General features: G+C 40.1%; 1 protein-coding gene across 1 annotated transcript in view; it reads right to left on the reverse strand.

Annotated features, from left to right (window-relative positions):
- The window catches only part of COL25A1 (collagen type XXV alpha 1 chain), a 504591-nt gene that overhangs the window by 180448 nt on the left and 310491 nt on the right, over window positions 1–13652 (reverse strand). The gene's annotated exons all lie outside the window — the stretch shown is intronic.

The following is a 13652-nucleotide window of genomic DNA, read 5'->3' on the forward strand; positions in this document are numbered from 1 at the left end:
ATCAGAATCTCTGATACACATTTAAAGCAGTGTGTAGAGGGAAATTTACAGCATTAAATGTCCACAAGAGAAAGCAGGAAAGATCTAAAATCGACACCCTAACATCACAATTAAAAGAACTAGAGAAGCAAGAGCAAACAAATTCAAAAGCTACCAGAAGGCAAGAAATAACTAAGATCAGAGCAGAACTGAAGGAGAGAAACAAAAAACCCTTCAAAAAAAATCAATGAATCCAGGAGCTGTTTTTTTGAAAAGACCAACAAAATAGATAGACCACTAGCAAGAATAATAAAGAAGAAAAGAGAGAAGAATCAAATAGATGCAATTAAAAATGATAAAGGGGATATCACCACCAATCTCACAGAAATACAAACTACCATCAGAGAATCCTGTAAACACCTCTATGCAAATAAACTAGAAAATCTAGTAGACATGGATAAATTCCTGGACAAACACACCCTCCCAAGACTAAAACAGGAAAATGTTGAATCTCTGAATAGACCAATAACAGGTTCTGAAATTGAGGCAATAATTAATAGCCTACCAACCAAAAAAAAGGCCAGGACCAGACGGATTCACAGCCGAATTCTACCAGAGGTACAAAGAGGAGCTGGTGCCATTCCATCTGAAACTATTTCAATCAATAGAAAAGGAGGGAATCCTAACTCATTTTATGAGGCTAACATCATCCTGATACCAAAACGTGGTAGAGACACAACAAAAAAAGAGAATTTTAGGCCAATATACCTGATGAACATCGATGCAAAGGTCTTCAATAAAATACTGGCAAACCGAATTTACCAGCATATCAAAAAGCTTATCCACCATCAGGGATGATCAAGTCAGCTTCATCCCTGGGATGCAAGGCTTATTCAACATACACAAATCAATAAATGTAATCCACCAAATACACAGAATCAATGACAAAAATTACATGATTATCTCAATAGATGCAGAAAATACATGCAGAAAACTACATGATTATCTCAATAGATGCAGAAAAGCCCTTCATGCTAAAAACTCTCAATAAACTAGGTATTGATGGGATGTATCTCAAAATAATAAGAGATATTTATGACAAACCCACAGGCAATATCATACTGAATTGGCAAAAACTGGAAGCATTCCCTCTGAAAACTGGCACAAGACAGGAATGCCCTCTCTCACCACTCCCATTCAACATAATATTGGAAGTACTGTCCAGGGCAATCAGGCAAGAGAAAGAAATAAAGGGTACTGAATTAGGAAAAGAGGAAGTCAAATTGTTTCTGTTTGCAGATGACATGATTGTATATTTAGAAAACCCCATCATCTCAGCCCCAAATCTCTTTAAGCTGATAAGCAACTTCAGCAAAGTCTCAGGATACAAAATTAATGTGCAAAAATCACAAGCATTCCTATACACCAATAATAGACAAGCAGAGAGCCAAATCATGAGTGAACTCCCATTCACAATTGCTACAAAGAGGATAAAATACCCAGGAATCCAACTTACAAGGGATGTGAAGGACCTCTTCAAGGAGAACTATAAACCACTGTTCAATGAAATAAAAGATAACACAAACAAATGGAAAAACATTCCATGCTCATGCATAGGAAGAATCAATATCATGAAAATGGCCATCCTGCCCAAGGTAATTTATAGATTCAATGCTATCTCCATCAGGCTACCAATAACTTTCTTCACAGAATTGGAAAAAACTACTTTAAAGTTCATATGGAACCAAAAAAGAGCCTGCATTGCCAAGACAATCCTAAGCCAAAAGAACAAAGCTGGGGGCATCATGCTACCTGACTTCAAACTATACTACAAGGCTACAGTAACCAAAACAGCATGGTAGTGGTACCAAAACAGAGATATAGACCAATAGAACAGAATAGAGCCCTCGGAAATATTACCACACATCTACAACCATCTGATCTTTGACAAACCTGACACATACAAGCAATGGGGAAAGGATTCCCTATTTAATAAATGGTGCTGGGAAAACTGGCTAGCCATATGGAGAAAGCTGAAACTGGATCCCTTCTTTAACCATATACAAAAATTAACTCGAGATGGATTAAAGACTTAAATGTAAGACCTAACACCATAAAAACGCTAGAAGAAAACCTAGGCAATACCATTCAGGACATAGTCATGGGCAAAACCTTCATGACTAAAACACCAAAAGCATTGGCAACAAAAGCCAAAATTCACAAATGGGATCTAATTCAACTAAAGAGCTTCTGCACAGGAAAAGAAACTATCATCTGAGTGAACAGGTAACCTAAAGAATGGGAGAAAATCTTTGCAATCTATCCATCTAACAAAGGGCTAATATCCAGAATCTACAAAAAACTTACACAAACTTACAAGAAAGAAACAACCCCATCAAAAAGTGGGCAAGGATATGAACAGACAATTCTCAAAAGAAGACATTTATGCAGCCAACAGACATATGAAAAAATGCTCATCATCACTGGTCATCAGAGAAATGCAAATCAAAACCACAATGAGATACCATCTCACACCAGTTAGAATGGCAATCATTAAAAAGTCAGGAAACAACAGATTCTGGAGAGGATGTGGAGAAATAGGAACACTTTTACACTGTTGGTGGGAGTGTAAATTAGTTCAACCATTGTGGAAGACAGTGTGGCGATTCCTCAAGGATCTAGAACTAGAAATACCATTTGACCCAGCCATCCCATTACTGGGTATACACCCAAAGGATTATAAGTCATGTTACTATAAAGACACATGCACACATATGTTTATTGTGGCACTATTCACAACACCAAAGACTTGGACCCAACCCAAATGTCCATCAATGATAGACTGGATAAAGACAATGTGCCACATATACACCATGGAATACTATGCCGCCATAAAAAAGGATGAGTTCATGTCCTTTGCAGGCACATGGATGCAGCTGGAAACCATCATTCTGAGCAAACTATCACAAGGACAGAAAACCAAACACTGCATGTTCTCACTCATAGGTGGGAGTTGAACAATGAGAACACATGGACACAGGGCAGGGGACATCATACACCAGGGCCTGTTGAGGGGTCGGGGTCTGAGGGACGGATAGCATTAGGAGAAATACCTAACATAAATGACAAGTTGATGGGTATATCAAACCAACATGGCACATGTATACGTGTGTAACAAACCTGAACATTGTGCACATGTACCCTAGAACTTAAAGTAGAATAATAATAATAAAAAAAAGCTCTGCAAAAAAAAGAGATAAAAGAAAAAAATGTTCATGAATAATTATAACACAATTTAAAGAGGAAACCGGAGGAAGGAAATTAATATTCACTGAGTGATTGCTATGAACTAGGCACCACATTAGACATCTTACATATATTATCTTATTTTAATCCTCACACTGTTGAGATAAGACATAATTATCTCTGCTGCACAGATGAGGAAAATGAGACTAGCCTGATTGAGTAACTTGCCAAAGATAGATAGCTTGCAGGTGTTGGGATTTGAATTATGTAACCTGTCTGATCAAGGTCCATGCCCCTCTATTTTAATTGTAAAGTGTTATATAAAAAGTTACACAGTGCCAGGCTTGGTGGCTCATGCCTGTAATCCCAGCACTTTGGGAGGCTGAGGCAGGAGGACACTTGAGGTCAGGAGGTTGAGACCAGCCTGGCCAACATGGTGAAACCCCTTCTCTACTAAAAATACAAAAATTAGCTGGGCATGATGGCACAAGCCTGTAATCCCAGCTACTTGGGAGGCTGAGGCAGGAGAAACATTTCAACCCAGGAGGCAAAGTTTGCAGTGAGCCGATATTGTGCCACTGCACTCCAGCCTGGGCAACAGAGTGAGACTCTGTCTAAAAAAAGAAAATATATATATATATAAAGAGAGAGAGAGAGAATATTGTCAGGATTCAGAAAAAGGGAGAAATTACATTTAGTTAAGGGAGAGTAAAGACTTGTTAATAGGAGAAGCAGCATTCAGATATGAAGGGGTATCCTATTTGGATGTGTGGAAACTGAGTGTGTCCAGGGGTTAGGAGGAAAGGCTACTATAAGAAAAGGCAAAAAGAAAGATTTGAAGAGAAAAGAAGTAAATGGTTTGATTTGTTTTGGGGGAAGCATAGTCTAGAAAGGGCATTAATGAAAAATTAGTGGGAGATTAGGCTAGAAAACAGGCCAGGTAAGAGGATTTGAATGTCAAGCAAGAATCTAGATTCTATTGTATTCTAAATGAAAAACATATTAAGACTCAAGGTTTTGAGGTCAGAAGAGTGACATAATCAGAACTATGATATATAATTGTATTAGGATGCTGCTGGTTGATAGTACACTCAATCCTAAATGCCTGCACTACAGATACAGATAAAAAGCTAACTACTCACTTTCCTGACTTGCCTCCCTGCAGCAATGAGTGGCCAGACAACAGGCATATCTTCACAGTGGGCAGAATGGCAATGGGGAAACCAGGGTTAAAAGAAACAGGCATGTGAGATCCTGTCAGGTAGGCAGTGAGCTACAGAGTTTAAACTGTTCAGTCTGCCGCTGGCAAAGCTGCACGAAGTATTAGTACTGTGACTTGAATACCTGGCAGTAGTGAGGAATGGGAAAGGAGAACTGGGATGAAGAAAGGAACAAGGTAGAAAGGGAATGCAGAGATGGGGATCCAGGAAATGACTTAGTTCCAGAGCAAGGGTTTTAGAATCTGGGCAGAAACTTAATTGTCTGAGAACTAAGGCATGACTCTAGGACCATTCTTAGAATAACAGTATTGACCCTGAGTTACCTGCATATTGGAAAAGGGCCTATTTAAATGCCTCATGTTTAAGGTCTCCATTGAACCTGGAGATTACCCAGATGTGCAGATGCAGAGCAGGACTTGCAGGTGGGGTTAAAGTCATCCTTGGAAGGGATGGGTCTGCAACATTTGAGAATTTTGACACTTTATAGACTATTATTGATAACATTAAAAGTATTATCACAAGAGATGTGACATTTTTCCAAAGAAGATATACCTAGGGCCAACAGGGATATGAAAAGGTGTTCAGCATCACTATTCACCAAGGAAATGAAAATCAAACCACAGTGAGATATCACCTCACACCTGTCAGAATGGCTACTGTAAAAAAACACAAAAGATAACAAGTGCTGGTAAGGATGTGGAGAAAAGGGAATCCTCGTACACTGTTGGTGGGAATATCATTTAGTACAACCATCATGGAGAATTGTACAGAAGTTTCTCAAAAAATTAAAATAGAACTACCATAGGACATAGCAATCCCACAGCTGGGTATATATCTGAAGGAAGTGAAATCAGTATGTTGAAGAGAAATCTGCATGCACGTGTTCACTGCAGCATTTCTCACAATAGTCAAGATATGGAATCAACCTAAATGTCTATTAGCTGATGAACAGGTAAAGAAACTGTGGTATACATACACAATGGAATATTATTTAGCCACAAAAAAGACTATCCGCCATTTGCAACAACATGGATAAACCTGGATGACATTGTGCTAAGGGAAATAAACCAGACACCAAAATATAAATATTTTATAATTTCATAATTTCATCTAAATGTGAAATCTAAAGAGGTCAAACTCATAGAAGCATAGAACAAAGGCTGGAGGGTGGCAGAAATGGGGAAATGTTGGTAAAAGGGCACAAATTTTCAATTACAAGATGAACAAGTTCTGAAGATTGAATGTACAACATGGGTGGTGAAAAATTATAATATTGCACAATAAATATGTATGTGAAATCATCACATTGTACATCTTGAGTATATTCAGTCTTTGTCTACTAAGTAGTTTTAAATAAAAATATAGATACAATTTTTTTTTTTTGTTTTACTTTAAGTTCTGGGATACATGCGCAGAACGGGCAGGTTTGTTACATAGGTATCCATCTGCCATAGTGGTTTGCTGCACCTATCAACCCATCATCTAGGTTTTAAGCCCCGTGTGCATTAGGTATTCGTCCTAATGCTCTCCCTCTCCTTGTCCCCCACCCCTGACAGGTTGTGGTGTGTGATGTTCCGCTCCCTGTGTCCATGTGTTCTCATTGCTCAACTCCCACTTATGAGTGAGAACATGTGGTGTTTGCTTTTCTGTTCCTGTGTTAGTTTGCTGAGAATGATGGCTCCAAAAGCAATTGCAACAAAATCCAAAATTGACAAATGGGACCTAATTAAACTAAAGAGCTTCTGCACAGCAAAAGAAACTATCATCAGAGTAAACAGGCAACCTACAGAATGGGAGAAAATTTTTGCAATCTATCCATCTGACAAAGGTTTAATATCCAGAATTTACAAAGAACTTAAACTAATTTATACAATTTTTAAAATTAAAAAAACCAGAACTATCACAAGAACACAGACTGGGTCTGTTTATCTACCACAATTACACTGCCTTATTGTGCCTTGCACATTGTGCTTTGAATATAGGGGCTAGTACTTGTTGAGTAGTTAATTGAATTATGTTAATATGAATTAATGAACAAATATCAGGGTAAATTTCATTTTAATAAATTTAGCCTTACTCTCAAAAACTCTCATTACTTCTAGTTTGAAATATAAAAGGCCGGGCGTGGTAGCTCATGCCTGTAATCCCAGCACTTTGGGAGGCTGAGGTGGGTGGATCACCTGAGGTCAGGAGTTCGAGACCAATCTGACTAACACGGTGAAACCCCGTCTCTACCAAAAATTCAAAAATTAGCCGGGTGTGGTGGCAGGCGCCTGTGGTCCCAGCTACTGGGGAGGCTGACACATGACAATAGCTTGAACCCGGGAGGCGGAGCTTGCAGTGAGCCGAGATCGGGCCATTGTACTCCAGCCTGGGAGGCAGAGCGAGGCTCCATCTCATAAAAACAAAAACAAAATGAAATACAAATGCTCATCTGCCTTTTCTTTCATTTCTCTGTCTTCTTTCTGCCTTTACCCTCTGTTGTTGCTTGTTATTTTTCCAGGTTGCTGTGATATTATTCACTTTATTCCCCCTCTTTTCCTCTCCAAGAGTTTTATTTCCCTTGATTCAGGAGATTCACAGCAATATCCTCTCTCTTCATTTCCCTCGCCCTTTTTCCATCTTAACCACAGCTGTGAGGATTGCTTTTTTAATTCTAATACCCTTTCACCATCTCATTTCCCTTGTCAAGAACCATTTTCTCACTCATTTAGGTAAATGCAGACTCACCTCTCTTCCCTGAGGTCTCCTTTCTTATTTAATTTCATACTATGACTGTAAAAGAATTTGCTGCCATTTAGCTTTCTAGTCCCAGCAATTCTCAACAATCTATGCTGTCTTCAGCTTTAGGAAGATGATCAGAACCACTCACTGAATAAAAGACACTTTCCCTTTTTACCATCAGTCAGCAAAATAAAACCTTATTAATCTGGAAGGCTTTACAAAATAACGTGTGATATACAAATAGATTTGAATTTTTTTTTTTTTTTTTTTTTTACTCTCTAAGGAGGAGTTTGCACTGTATAATATAAATACTATGAATACGATGATGTGGGAACGATAGAGTTTGGATATTTGCCCCCACCCAAATCTCTTGTTGAAATGTAATCCCCAGAGTTGGAGGTAGAGCCTGGTGGGAGGTGACTGGATCATGGGGGTGGATTTATCATTAATGATTTAGCATCCACTTGGTGCTGTCCTCGAGACAGCAAATTCTCACAAGATCTGGGTGTTGAAATGTGTGGCACCTTCTCTCTCTCTCTCTCCTGTTTTTGCCATGTGATGTGCCTGCTCCGCCTTTGCCTTCCACTATGATTGCAAGCTTCCTAAGACTTCCCTAGAAGCTGAGCAGATGCCAGCACCACGCTTCCTGTAAAGCCTGCACTACCATGAGTCAGTTAAATCTCTTTTGTTTATAAATTACCAGTTTCATGTATTTCTTTATAGCAATGCAAGAACAGCTTAACAAAGAGAATGTTCAACCTATGCAAGACAATTCTCCCTGACATAAACACTTGCACGTGAATAACAAGTTGTTAATTACAATTCTGTTCAAATCTTTTAATAAACTTTAAAGGATGCACAATCTCTATATTAGTCCATTCTTGCATTGCTGTAAAGAAATACCTGAGACTAAGTAATTTACAAAGAAAAGAGGCTCAATTGGCTCACGATTCTGCAAGCTGCACAGGAAGCATAGCAACTTCTGCTTCTGGGGGAGGCTTCAGGAAGCTTCCTTGCCAATCACGGCATAAGGCAAAGGGGGAGCCAGCACTTCACAAAGTCAAAGCAGCAGCAAGAGAGAGAGGGAAGGGAGGTATTACGTATATTTTTAAACAACTAGATCTTATGAGAACTCTATCAGAAGGACAGCACCAAGGATGTGGTGCTAAACCATTCATGAAAGATTCACCCCTATTGTGTCTGGAATTGGTGGGTTCTTGGTCTCACTGACTTCAAGAATGAAGCCACGGACCCTCGCAGTGAGTGTTACAGTTCTTAAAGATGGTATGTCCGGAGTTTGTTCCTTCTGACGTTCAGATGTGTCTGCAGTTTCTTCCTTCTGGTGGGTTTGTGGTCTCGCTGGCTTCAGGAGTGAAGCTGCAGACCTTCGCAGTGAATGTTACAGCTCATAAAGGCAGTGCAGACCCAAAGAGCAAGCAGCAGCATTTATTGCAAAGAGCGAAAGAACAAAGCTTCCACAGTGTCAAGAGGACCCCAGTGGGATGCCACTACTGGCTCAGGCAGCCTGCTTTTATTCCCTTATCTGGCCCCACCCACATCCTCCTGATTGGTCCATTTTACAGAGAGCTGATTGGTCCGTTTTGACAGGGTGATGATTGGCGCATTTACAATCCCTGAGCTAGATACAGAGTGCTGATTGGTGCATTTACAAACCTTGAGCTAGACACAGAGTGCTGATTGGTGCATATACAAACCTTAAGCTAGACACAGAGTGCTGATTGGTTCCTTTACAATCCTCTAGCTAGACACAAAAGTTCTCCAAGTTCCCACCTGACTCAGGAGCCCAGCTGGCTTCGCCTAGTGGATCCCTCCCAAGCCAAGGCCACTGGTGGAGCTGCCCACCAGACTGGTGCACCTGGACTCCTCAGTCCTTGGGTGGTTAGTGGGACAGGGCGCCCTGGAGCAGGGGACAGTGCCCATTGGGGAGGCTCAGGCTGTTTGGGAGCCCACCGCAGGGGGAGATGGCTGAGGCTCAGCAAGAATTCCAGAGCAGTGTGGGGGGGCCGCAGTGCTGGGGGACCTGGCGTGACCTCTGCAGCTGCTGGACCGGGTGCCAAACCCCTCACTGCCCAGGCCAGCGGCGCTAGTCAGCCGCTCTGAGTGTGGGGTCCCTGGAGCCCACGCCCACCTGGAACTCACACTGGCCCTTAAGTGCCGCGCAGCAGCCCCGGTTCCCACCCGCGCCTTTCCCTCCACACCTCCCTGCAAGCAGAAGGAGCCGGCTCTGGCCTCGGCCAGTCCAGAGAGGGGCTCCCACAGTGCAGTGGTAGGCTGAAGGGTTCCTCAAGTGTGGCCAGAGTAGACGTCCAGGCCGAAGAGGTGCCAAGAGTGAGCGAGGATGGCTACCACATTGTCACCTCTCACTATGATTCAATCACCTCCCATCAGGCCATACCTCCAACATTGGGAATTACAATTCACATGAGATTTGAGTGGGAGCACAGGTCTAAACCATATCAATCCCCCAACTTAAACATTTACAACCCTTTTTTGGAGGAAGTATTTTGTTTGGAAACCTAATTATATCTTACCATAGGAATCACAATATGAATATGGTTTCTTTTCCCAGCCTAATCCACAAAAGCCTATTCTTAAAAGTACCTAAAAGAAATCCCCATTGTACAATAGAAACAGACCATTATTAGTAATAGGGTCTTAATGAAAAATCCATTGAAAGTCAGAAGTGTAGATTTTCAGTGGCAGTAGGCTGCCTAAGAAAAGTCTGAATGGCATGGCCATGACTCAGGCAGGGGTGGGAAATGTGGATTTAAGGGTTGGCTAAGGAAGAATTTGTTTGTAGAAACCTTGCACAGATGACAAGCTGTTTTCCTTAACTAGTTGCAAAAGAAGACGGAGAGTAAAAGAAGAAGTTTAGGCAATGTCCATACCCTTCCATTTTCCCACAGCTAACAGCATGTGCTAGGGAGACCCAGAGCTGGAAAGGAACAGAATTATCAGGCCAGTTATACTGAATTGTACATAAATAACAAAAAAGTTTTGACATTTTAGGTGAGAAATCTTATAAAATCAAAGAAATCAAAAGGGTTGACATTTTAAGAAAAAAGTAGGTATCATTTTGAGTCAACAAAAAGAAGAGGAAAAAAGAAAAGACAAAATTTCAAGTTCCTGTTACTAGACATATACTGTATGTGAAAAGGATAATTTTCAGTGAGCCAAGTAAACAGAACATGGAAATTTTAAGAAAAATTTGATCAAATAAACGAAAGCTTTCAACAACTTAAAAACCCATAACAACTTTCTATTTTTTTTTTTTTTTTGAGTCTCACTCTGTTTCCCAGGCTGGAGTGCAGTGGAGTTATCTTGGCTCACTGCAACCTCCATCTCAGGTTCAAGCGGTTCTCCTGCCTCAGCCTCCCTAGTAGCTAGGATTACAGGTGTGCACCACCACACCCAGCTAATTTTTGTGTGTGTATTTTTAGGAGAGATGGGGTTTTACCATTTTGACCAGGCTGGTCTCAAACACCTGACCTCAAGTGATCCGCCTCCCTCAGCCTCCCAAAGTGTTGGGATTACAGGTGTAAGCCATCGCGTTCACCCTCTAATTTGGGTTTAAAATGCATATTGCTCATTAACACACTGTATGTATTTACCTTATAGATCTATGCTAAACAGATTTAATGTACAGTTTATATAAATTTACTCAAAGAAAAAGTAGGCTTACAGTAAGGTGTTAATGTAAGATATAACTATAAAATACAAAAACTCTGCTGCAGATATTTATAATCAAATCTACTACATATATCATTTCTAAGTGCTCATATTTATGATAGATAAAATTTGTTTTGTGGTTGAAAGCCTATTTAAGGAACAGAAAATCAAACATCACATGTTCTCATTAATAAGTGGCAACTGATTGATGAGAACACATGGACTCATTGTCGGGAGCAACATATATTGGGCACCTGTAGGGGCTTGGGAGCAACACACATTGGACACCTGTGGGGGCTTGGAGAAGAAACAGCATTGGGAAGAATAGCTAATGGATTCTGGGCTTAATACCTGGGTGATCAGATGATCTGTGCTGTAAACCACCATGGCACACGTTTACCTGTGTAACAAACCTGCACATCCTGCATATGTAACCCTGAACTTAAAATAAAAGTTAAAAAAATAATAAATAAAACTAATTTTGCTGAAGAGTAATTTTTTAAAAGTCAGTTTAAGGTCCACGTTTTTTGTAAAAGAAAATTTCCCAAGAGCAGAGCAGGGGTTAGGAAAGTAACACATTACAATAGGTAATAGGGAAAACAAAATATACAGATGGATAAGAGCCTATACAAAATTCATCTATAATTTAAAGAGTATCAGAGAAAAGCTAATGACTATCAAGCACCAAATGCAAAACTTCATGAAGAGTTATTTAATTTTAAATCTAACAATGGAAGTTTCTTTGGAAAAATATTATGATGATGTAGGCGTAAGAGGTAGGCCAGGCTTTTCCTTGGGTACACAACAACAACTCTTCACTTCTTTTTTGAGCTGTGGAAAGATTATGTGAGGGTATGTCTTGGCTTCATGTTTTCCCTCATATGAGGGAAAAGTCAATAAATATCCTTCCTCAATTTATTGACTTCCTTTTACTGTGATGTGAGGAAGACATTTTAAACTAAATGATCATGAGATTTCACATCCACTAAAGGCAAACTGGTAGCCAAAACAAAGGAAACCAGAGCAGGTTTCGAATGGGACCATTTGAAAATGCTGGTTCCAACCTCCTTGCAAATTTTCAACATTTTCCAGCATAGGCAGTTAGGCAGACTATGTTTCTGCAGAGCCATAGTAAATATAGGACCTTATGTGAAGGTGTTCTGAAGTGTCATGATATATGTTCATTCTCAGCCACCATCATCCACGGTTTTTCTGGTCCTGTCCATTCTTGGTTTCCAATGTTGGTTTATGATCTTTCTTCTGTTTATTAACTGTGGCTGTATACTCAAGATTTACTATGACTGTTTTTCTTTTTACAGTTACTCTCTTTAGTATCTTATTAATTACTATGCATTTAATGCTGCCTTTATATTTAATTTCCCAAGTCTTTCTATTCATATCTGAATTTTCTACTCTGTCTTGTCTATAAGACACGTACACTCGGATGTTGTGGCACATGTAGGTGCCTGTCCACCACTACCTGCTCTAAGACAGTGCTAGAATACAGGTCCCATACGTCGCTATGGCTTCCTAAATTGCTTTCACAGCAGGCCAGGAGTGCTGAAAAGCCAGCACCCAGCTGCGACCCTCAACAGTAAAGGCAGGGAAATTAGTGGATAAATCCATCAACTTCCTTGTCCCTCTCTGGGATGATTCTGCAACATGCTCTACACAGTCTCTCAAGATTCCTCAGCAGGATTGAGCCCCAATTGTCCACAGCAGTAACCTGCAAATTGAGGCACCCATTTTTTGGTGGTGTTGCCTTCCCTATGTCATTTCTCCACTCTCTCATGATGCTTTCTAGGATCATGTCTCAAATAAATTATTTATGCTCAATTTCTTAAGAACTGCTTTGGGATGCAGGAAAGAAGGTACAGCTAAGACAGAGATCCTATTAATAATTAAAGTATGTTAAAGATTACGATCTCTCAAAATCAACTCTTCAACTTCTTTTATCATCGGCTGTCTCACCACCTTCTCTCAAGGGCTGAGCACTACAAAGTATGAGGGTTTTAGATATAGACTTCAGTTTAGCTCCCAGTTCATGGTGTTATTAATGTGAGTAATTTATCTCTTCTGTTTCTGTATGTTTATACACACACGCGCGTGCACACACACACATACACACACACACACACACACGTAGGTTAATAATACTTTCCAAGGCTGTTGTAAGCATCAAATAAAAGAAAACATGCAAGCTGAATACAGTGGCTCATGCCTGTAATCTCAGCACTTTGGGAGGCAGGCCAAGGCGGGTAGATCACCCGAGGTCAGGAGTTCAAGACCAGCCTGGCCAACATGGTGAAACCCCATCTCCACTAAAAATACAAAAATTAGCAGGGTGTGGTGGCAGGTGCCTGTAATCCCAGCTACTTGGGTGGCTGAGGCAGGAGAATCACTTGAACCCAGAAGGCGGAAGTTGCAGTGAGCCAAGATTGCACCATTGCACTCCAGCCTGGGTGACAGAGCAAGACTCCGTCTCAGAGAAAAAAAAAAAAGGCAAAACAAAAACCCCCAAAAAACAAAAGAAACCATGCAAAACATCTTTTACTTGTCTTCATTCCATTATAATATGGTTATTTCAAATTTAGTAAACAAGCTATAACTTTCTCCTATGGGTTTTATTCCATTAATAATTACCTTGAACCAACATGGAATACAAGAGTGAAAATCACAAATGATGAGAATATAGGTATTTTCAGATATCAATACAAATTAATTAAAAGTCAAACTTTCTCATAAGCTTGGTGTGAAAAGAACTTGTTTACTGAAGTATGTGGAATTTTTTGT

Source organism: Macaca mulatta, chromosome 5, assembly GCF_049350105.2.
Source record: "Macaca mulatta isolate MMU2019108-1 chromosome 5, T2T-MMU8v2.0, whole genome shotgun sequence".
In the NCBI taxonomy this organism is placed as follows: domain Eukaryota; kingdom Metazoa; phylum Chordata; class Mammalia; order Primates; family Cercopithecidae; genus Macaca; species Macaca mulatta.